We start from the raw sequence: 8,565 nt of genomic DNA, 5'->3' as shown, positions 1-8,565 counted from the left end.
GGCATTAAAGATGACACCAATTAATGCATTGCTATCAAACGCTATCACGAAGAATCATATGACTGCGCAGACAGTTTTGGAACTGGCTTTCAGATCGCTGAAATTCCTCGGACGTGAGGGGCTACCTACAAGAGGACAGCACCATCGTGATGGGGTGTTTTGGCAGCTGATGCTGGAGAGGACGTACTCCGAACCAGCAGCACGCGACTGGCTCCTCAGGCGAGACAACTGGATGGGGTGCGAGTGCCAAAATGAGATTCTGGAGCTTCTGGCTCATGCTGTGCAGAGGAAGATAGTGGCAGAGGCGCAAAGCTCCCCATACTATGGCTTGATTGCAGACGGAACAACGGACATCACATCGTGTGAACAGTTTTCCTGTCATTTGTTCTACACTGACCAACAGTTCAACCAGAAGGGCCAGTTTTTGGGATTCTACAACGCAGCTGACAGTACATCTGAGACTTTGTTCCGGTGTATCAAGGATTTCTTTTTGCGCTTGAACCTACCTCTAAATAAGCTGCAGGGGTATTGTTTCGATGGGGCCAGCAACATGGCCGGGAAGTTTTCGGGGGTTCAGGCGAGACTCGGGAAGGAATGTCCAGGATCATTGTTTGTGCATTGTGCCAACCACTCCCTTGACCTGGTGCTACAAGAGGTTGCACGAGAGGTACCGCTGATAAGAGAATCCGCTAAGCGAAAGACCATATTCGAGTTGTCTTTCGGTGAGGAAGAAGAAAGATGCCGCCTCCTTGGTTTGTGTCCCACAAGATGGAGCGTCAGAGCCACTGCCATATCCAGAGTGACACGCTCGTTTGGCGCAGTTCTCCAAACACTCCAAACACTCCAAACACTCCAGCAAGACCGCAGCATTCGAGGGGACACGAGATCTAAGATCGGTGGAATTCTCAAACAAGCTCAAAAAGGGAAAACCATGTTCGGACTGATCTGCTCAGAGTCGCTGTTCACTCCCTGTGAAGCTGTGGCCAAAGTGCTCCAAGCAGAACATTCCACCGTCGCTGCAGTGCTAGAGTGCGTACGGACCCTCGAGGAACGTGTGCGAGCCTTGCGCACCGAAGATGCAGTGGATGAAATGCTGAGAAAAACAACCGCATCAGCAGCTGCACATGGCCTCAAGATGCCGGACCCGGCCCGCCTTGTAAAAACGCCATCAAGGTTCCGCGACACAGACCAGGCTGAGGACATCGTCCCGTCTAAAGGAGTACCAGCTTGGAAGAGAGAGTTTTTTGAAGCGGTAGACCTTGTGAGCTGTGAACTTGACCGGCGGTTTAATCAGAGTGGGATGGCAACAGCTGCTCTGAGGGAGTCCGTGCTGCTCAATGCAGCCAAAGGATCGGTTGACACAGACGCCCTGAAGACCCTGAAGTTGCCAGAAAACATCAAGGTGCCTGCTCTTGAGCTGCAGTTACAGATGCTGGGAGGGCTAACCAAACAGCAACACTTTCAAAGTCTCAACCACCTTGCAATGTACATGTCCAGCCTACACGTCCAAACCCGATCACTCTTCAAAGATGCGGAAGCACTCCTCCATCTCTGCCTGTCTCTCCCTGTTTCTGTGGCCTCATCCGAGAGGTCATTCTCGGCACTTCGCAGGCTGAAGACCTGGCTTCGCAACACCGTCACTCAGCGGAGATTGACCCACCTAGCCCTACTCCACTGCACCAAGATATCTATGATACAGTGGACATCCACGCCCTTATGAGGGAGTTCATCAGTGCCACACCAGAGCGCAAGGCAACCTTTGGAGTTATTCCATCTGGTAAGCAACGTTTTTAATTAAGTTCGCTTTGGTTAAATTGTTCTCAGCAAGTTGTGTAGTTTTGCTGCTTGATTAATTATTTTTCTAGTTGCCTTTATGTTATCAGGCTACTATTTCAGAATAGCAGCAGACTAATGCATGCCTAATTGGTCCTGTGTATTTCTTTTTTCATTATTACTTTGCTGTAGTTCATTGAATGAGCGCAAGTCTGAGGAGAATCAGCGCGGCTGCTTCCGCTGTGTGCCCAGGAGAGCGAGAGAGCACAAACGCTAGTGGAATCAATTTTTGTCTAAAAAAAATAAATGCACTTATGATTGAATACACGTGTGTGTCTCATTAAATATAAGCTTATAGCCTTGTTGATACATATGCTTAATCTTGTTAAGGTTATGGTTATCTTGTTTTTGCCACCTGTACGACCTAATATAGTTTAGATGTTTGGTACCATGGACAGCTACGCTCTCTGGTACAGTTTCGCGCTCTGGCACAGTTTCGCGCTCTGGCTGAGTGTTGGGGCAGCGCGATTTGCTCTTGTGCGCGTCCTCGTCTCCACATCAGGTGCGCGTTTCCCTTCCGCAAGAAGAACTTGATCATTTCAACGTGAGATTTAAAATAAAAAAATGGTAAAATCTAGCCTCCTTGTTTAGGCTACATAAAACATGCGAGAGTAAGTCAGATAGCCTAGGAATACTCACCCTAAAATTGATTAGAATGCAGGAAATTGCATCTAAAAAAAATTAATCCCCCCCCCAGCACCCCCTGGTGAAAATGTGTTGCTGCGTCCTTGCCTGGAGTTCTTTCCTGATAGTGAAAGAACTCCGAGTGTGTTGATCTGCACTCATCGGTGTACAGAATGAAGAGCAGTGCAGATAGCAAAGACACATAGACATGTAAAGAATAGAAGCCGCATCGACCGCTACTGTCTATTGGCGCAGACGAGCCGTGGGGCCGCCATCTTGGACCGGTCATCAGCTCCACTCAGTGTAATCTGGCTGGCTGGCGCAATGAAGTGTCAGCGCATTTAATCAATCATAACTCGCTGAATTTTAAACTGATTTTCACCGGATTTTTTTTCCTGAAAACGTCATATGTAGGCATGATACGGGACACTTGATTCAGCGTATTTTAATATTCATAATAGGCTTACTTATATAGTACCGCTACTGTCTATTGGCGCTGACGAGCCGTGGGGCCGCCATCTTGGACAGCGACACCCCCACAGACTTCCAAAGAAAGAAAGGAATGCGGAAGTCACGTAGACATATGAACATTTTTGCCTCAAATATAATCTGATCATCAATCGAAACTTCTTTGTATCCATAATAAAAGCCATCCCTAAACCTACTTTACATTTAATTCAAGGGATTGTTTCCAATTCCACTGACATCACTCCTAATGTTTCACTTCTTCTTGTTGGAAATTGTCATTTTAAGACTATTAAGATTCCTAATAAAAACAATTAGAAAGATATTTGATGACGTCACGCACCCTTTATTGTCATTTCGTAACTCCATTAAACAAAGTTTCTCCAAAGAAGACATATATTCGTTGCGTTCTAAATATTTAAAATTCCCCATTAATCCCAAAGTAAAAGAAATTCACTTTAAAATCCTAAATGGTGTATATCCATCCGGAGAGCTACTGAGACGGAGATTTGGTTGTGAATGGGATGGATGTGTGTTTTGTGGAGAGGATGAAACTTCTGATCACTTGTTTTTTCATTGTATGTTTTCAACATTCTGGATTGATGTACATGACTGGCTGCACACGGGGATCCGTCTCCAACCCTTCTCCCTAAAAGACATTATTTATGGTGTTATGATGGTTAATAGTGAATGGGACTTTCTGGTCAATAACATAGTATTATTCAGAAAATATTTCATACATAAATGTAAATATATGAAGGTAAAATCCAGATTTTTTTGTATTTCATAAAGATTTTCTTTCCTTTACCAAAGCCCCTTAATATTATAAAAAGTAAAAATGCTCCTTTAAAATGTATATAAGATGATGTAAGCCGTGTATTTTATAGATGAATTAATAAAAAAGTTAAAAATGTAACAGAGGGTCGTCTTGACTTCATTTACTGAAGAAAACAAAAGAACCACACGTGGCGTTCAACGTTGGCTGGCTCCTTTAAGCTTTAATCCTCACCTTCACTTCCAGGTCAACCAGAGAACCACTTCCTGTCTTGCTTATAAAATAAAGGTCTTAACATTAATACAGGATGTTACGTTTCCCTGTTCAAAAATGCTTCTATCCAGGGCTCATAAAAATACTTTATCAGGGCTCTCAAGTCTCACGCAATGAGCGTGAGACACACGCATTTCAACAAGTTCACACGCTCACACGCCACACATGCCATTTCTCACGCTGAGAAATGATCAACTTTGTCGCACAGAAATTCTAATGGCCTATACTATAAACGAATCAATGGCAGGTTACTGTACGCTTGTACAGCTCAGAACTATAGCTCTGGTACAGCTGTCTTGATTTGGCAACCCATCGGCAAATCACAAAATGGAATTTCTCAGCCAATCAGAAAACAGAATTTCTTGTTGCCGGGTGAGGTCTGAAATAACTTTCAGCTGCAAGCACGCGTTCCATGAATGCAACTATTATGCTCTGAATGCGTCCAGAAGTTGTAAACGAGCTGGAGGTGGAAGAGAACCGTCAGAATCATCAGCAGGTCATATCTTCATTTATTTTAATCTTTTATTAGTTACCATAGTTTTCCTACTCTTTGTAACAGACCTGCCGATTAAAGTGTTCGTTGGAGTAGTAGGCCTAAATATTCAGCACACACCCTTTGACATGAGCAACTTAATGAAAAATGAAAAATATGTAGGAGTGTAATTAGGCTTCCGTGGTTAATTTTTTTCAAAGGTGTTAGCAGATTCCCAAGGATATCTACAATTGCCAAATGGTATTAGTTCTGCCGCCCTGAAATGCTGATGCAGAGAGGGTTTTTTCCATGGTGGGGCTCAATGAAACTAAGACCAGGAATAAGTTGGCTCTGAATGGAACTCTGTCATCCATCATGACTGTGAAAATGGCTGAAATTGAGCAGCAGTGCTTTAATGTATGTATGTAATGTAAGTGTATTGTCGGACGAAATGTTTTTGTCCGTGGAATTGGAGCATTTGGCCATCTGGCAGGTGCTGGCCTACCATCCGTCCGTCCATCTTGTATTGAGTTTGAGGGAGGCCCTTTTTTTGTGTCGTACGGCACTGTGGAATCTAATCTTCCCCACTTGCTTTGTAGAGGAGGAACTTAGAATGCACATGAGATAACAGACCATCACTTTAAAGGCGGGGTAGGGGATCTTTTTCTGGAACATTTTTTTACATATTGCTTGAAATACTCTTCACACCCCCATTGCAACCAATTAATTAAAAGTTTTGACACAAATATGAAACGTTTTAGTGTCCTCTAAAACGTACAATCTAGGAAAAACAGTATCCAATCATTGTGAACGGACCGTTCACAAAGATTGGATACTGATGCCGTCTCTCAAACTGCAATCTGCTCCTCCCCCCCCTCCTTCCCCCTGTGCGTGTACCCTGCTCCGTGAATGAAGCTTGGCAGGAAGCTAAACTAGAGCCAGCTTGGTTAGCACCTAGCATTATTAAACGTATAGTTAACATAAACTAAATACTAAATACTAAATACGGCAACGATCGATGCTTGCTGTCAGAACAGCGCTCGTGCACCTTCGTGCTCGTGCGCGTTCATGTACTCTAGAGGTGGGCCTTCGGGGGGAAAGTGAAGAAAAGGGTTGGGACTTTTTACCTGTGTTTTTTCAAAATGCAGCTTCGCTGGACTCAAAATCCAGGATCTCCTACCCTACCTTTAACTGAAGAGTCATAGCAAAACATGCTTCCTTGGTTGAAGAGTTGCTAGAGTGCATTAAGCTTGAGAATGTGTTTCCCCAACAAGCCACCCATTGTCTGAACAGAGGTAGAGATAGCAAGGTACATTTGAAAGCTGATTATTCAAGGAGCAGAGAATGCATTGGCCGGGAATCGAACCCGGGTCAACTGCTTGGGAAGCAGCTATTCTCTCCACTATACCACCAATGCCCTGACAGACCCTAAATTAGTCATTTATCAACTGTTTTTCTTGCAGGGCTATGACACACTCACTCTTACTCAGGAATCTTTCTATTTCTCCCTGAAATAAGAGAGAAGTCTAAAGCGTGAAACTTGTGCTTGCTTGGATTCATTCTCCAGATGTGCACAATTGCTTTCATCTAAGGCTAAAATGTCCACAACTTCAGTACAATGCACTGTGCCAAATAATTTGCCAGTTAGGAAGAGTTCACCACAGTGTTGCAACCTGTACCGTGTGCACTGCTTTTGGGTCCCTGATGGTCTAGTGGCTAGGATTCGGCGCTCTCACCGCTGCGGCCTGGGTTCGATTCCCGCTCTGGGAATGAGGGAATCAGGTTTTGGCACTGTGTGTAGCGTAAACTTAAGACAGTTATGCTGTTGTTATCGAATGATATCCATCTAGAATGTCAATTTAATTGAGCCCTGTCACAAATTCAATAGGACCTTGGTTTGTAAGAAGTCATCCTATGCGCACCACTTGATTTGAAATAACACTTTACAGCCAGTACATTTACTACTTCTCTTTAGAGAAGGGCTCGCTTAACTCTTTTCAGCAGCTCTAGGACCGTTGTGGCTTTTAAAAACTAAAAGAATGATCAAGTTTTTCTGATACTTTGATGTGTAACACGGTGCTTAATAACATTTTGAGCAGCAAAGACAAATGCTATTTGTCATTAAATGACATGGGCATCCACGAATGATACGGAAAAAGAGAAATTTCATGGTCTATTGTCGGACGAAATGTTTTTGTCCGCGGACTTGGAGCATTTGGCGATCTGGCAGGTGCTGGCCGTCCATCCGTCTTGTATTGAGTTTGAGGGAGGCCCGTTTTTTGTGTCGTACGGCACTGTGGAATCTAATCTTCCCCACTTGCTTTGTAGAGGAGGAACTTAGAATGCACATGAGATAACAGACCATCACTTTAACTGAAGAGTCATAGCAAAACATGCTTCCTTGGTTGAAGAGTAGCTAGAGTGCATTAAGCTTGAGAATGTGTTTCCCCAACAAGCCACCCATTGTCTGAACAGAGGTAGAGATAGCAAGGTACATTTGAAAGCAAATTATACAAGGAGCGGAGAATGCATTGGCCGGGAATCGAACCCAGGTCAACTGCTTGGGAAGCAGCTATTTTCTCCACTATACCACCAATGCCCTGAAAGACCCTTAGTTAGTCATCTATCAACTGTTTTTCTTGCAGGGCTATGACACACTCACTCTTACTCAGGAATCTTTCTATTTCTCCCTGAAATAAGAGAGAAGTCTAAAGCGTGAAAGTTGTGCTTGCTTGGATTCATTCTCCAGATGTGCACAATTGCTTTCATCTAAGGCTAAAATGTTCACAACTTCAGTACAATGCACTATGCCAATTAATTTGCCAGTTAGGAAGAGTTTACCACAGTCTTGCAACCTGTACCGTGTGCACTGCTTTTGGGTCCCTGATGGTCTGGTGGCTAGGATTCGGCGCTATCACTGCCGCGGCCTGGGTTCGATTCCCGGTCAGGGAATGAGGGAACCAGGTTTTGGCACTGTGTGTAGCGTAAACCAAAGACATTTCTGCTGTTGTTATCCAATGAGATCCAACTAGAATGTCAATTTAATTGAGCCCTGTCACAAATTCAATAGGACCTTGGTTTGTAAGAAGTCATCCTATGCGCACCACTTGATTTGAAATAACACTTTACAGCCAGCAGATTTACTACTTCTCTTTAGAGAAGGGCTCGCTTAACTCTTTCCAGCAGCTCTAGGACCATTGTGGCTTTTAAAAACTAAAAGAATGATAAAGTTTTTCTAATACTTTGATGTGGAACACGGTGCTAAAATAACATCTTGAGCAGCAAAGAGAAATGCCATTTGTCATTAAATGACATGGGCATCCACCAATGATACGGAAAAAGAGAAATTTCATGGTCTATTGTCGGACAAAATGTTTTTGTCCGCGGACTTGGAGCATTTGGTGATCTGGCAGGTGCTGGCCGTCCATCCGTCCGTCCGTCTTGGACTGAGTTTAAGGGAGGACAGTTTTTTGTGTCGTACGACACTGTGGAATCTAATCTTCCCGACTTGCTTTGTAGAGGAGGAACTTAGAATGCACATGAGATAACAGAGCATCACTTTAACTGAAGAGTCATAGAAAAACATGCTTCCTTGGTTGAAGAATTGCTAGAGTGCTTTAAGCTTGAGACTGTGTTTGCCCAACAAGCCACCCATTGTCTGAGCAGAGGTACAGATAGCAAGGTACATTTGAAAGCTAATTATACAAGGAGCGGAGAATGCATTGGCCGGGAATCGAACCCGGGTCAACTGCTTGGGAAGCAGCTATTCTCTCCACTATACCACCAATGCCCTGACAGACCCTGATTTACTCATCTATCAACTGTTTTTCTTGCAGGGCTATGACACACTCACTCTTACTCAGGAATCTTTCTATTTCTCCCTGAAATAAGAGTGAAGTCTAAAGCGTGAAAGTTGTGTTTGCTTGGATTCATTCTCCAGATACGCACAATTGCTTTCATCTAAGGCTAAAATGTTCACAACTTCAGTACAATGCACTATGCCAAATAATTTGCCAGTTAGGAAGAGTTCACCACAGTGTTGTAACCTGTACCGCGTGCAATGCTTTCGGGTAACTGATGGTCTAGTGGCTAGGATTAGGCGCTCTCACCGCCGGGGCCTGGG

The 8,565-nt window shown here is 43.9% G+C and overlaps 4 non-coding genes across 4 annotated transcripts; 1 reads left to right on the top strand and 3 right to left on the bottom strand.

The window, feature by feature from the left end:
- Positions 1-5,787: 5,787 nt before the first annotated feature.
- trnag-ccc (transfer RNA glycine (anticodon CCC)) lies at positions 5,788-5,859 on the bottom strand. The gene has a single exon. It is a non-coding gene; the product is annotated as a tRNA-Gly (tRNA).
- Positions 5,860-6,969: 1,110 nt separating this feature from the next.
- Positions 6,970-7,041, bottom strand: trnag-ccc (transfer RNA glycine (anticodon CCC)). Its single transcript has one exon. It is a non-coding gene; the product is annotated as a tRNA-Gly (tRNA).
- A 281-nt stretch (positions 7,042-7,322) lies between these two features.
- Positions 7,323-7,394, top strand: trnad-auc (transfer RNA aspartic acid (anticodon AUC)). Its single transcript has one exon. It is a non-coding gene; the product is annotated as a tRNA-Asp (tRNA).
- Positions 7,395-8,160: 766 nt separating this feature from the next.
- trnag-ccc (transfer RNA glycine (anticodon CCC)) lies at positions 8,161-8,232 on the bottom strand. Its single transcript has one exon. It is a non-coding gene; the product is annotated as a tRNA-Gly (tRNA).
- Between the last annotated feature and the right edge of the window lie 333 nt (positions 8,233-8,565).

Source organism: Odontesthes bonariensis, chromosome 8, assembly GCF_027942865.1.
Source record: "Odontesthes bonariensis isolate fOdoBon6 chromosome 8, fOdoBon6.hap1, whole genome shotgun sequence".
Classification (NCBI taxonomy): Eukaryota; Metazoa; Chordata; class Actinopteri; order Atheriniformes; family Atherinopsidae; genus Odontesthes; species Odontesthes bonariensis.
This window is presented reverse-complemented; position numbering and strand designations above follow the sequence as displayed.